Here is a 319-nt window from a genome sequence, read left to right on the forward strand (position 1 = left end):
ATTTTGAGGCAACTGAAATAGACTGCGCCATTGACCAACTAAAACATGGTCTAAAGTCAATGGCGCAGTAGTTTTTTGTTATTTAGTAGCACACAGTAGCACACAAACATGCCAGATATTAAAAATTAAAGGATTACAATGTAAAAGAATATTATTGTGTAGGCTACTTAAATATAAAAAATGCCTACATGTCATAATGGATAGTCATGGCATGTATCAGAATTAGGCTACCTATTTGCTTGCACACAAGCAGCTCCGTTTCTTCTCTGGAGATGCGTTCTGTCTTTGCGCTTGCAAATTCCACTGTGTAAATAGCAAA

The sequence above is a fragment of the Sinocyclocheilus grahami genome, unplaced genomic scaffold (assembly GCF_001515645.1).
Source record: "Sinocyclocheilus grahami isolate Dianchi unplaced genomic scaffold, SAMN03320097.WGS_v1.1 scaffold25077.1, whole genome shotgun sequence".
Taxonomy (NCBI): Eukaryota; Metazoa; Chordata; class Actinopteri; order Cypriniformes; family Cyprinidae; genus Sinocyclocheilus; species Sinocyclocheilus grahami.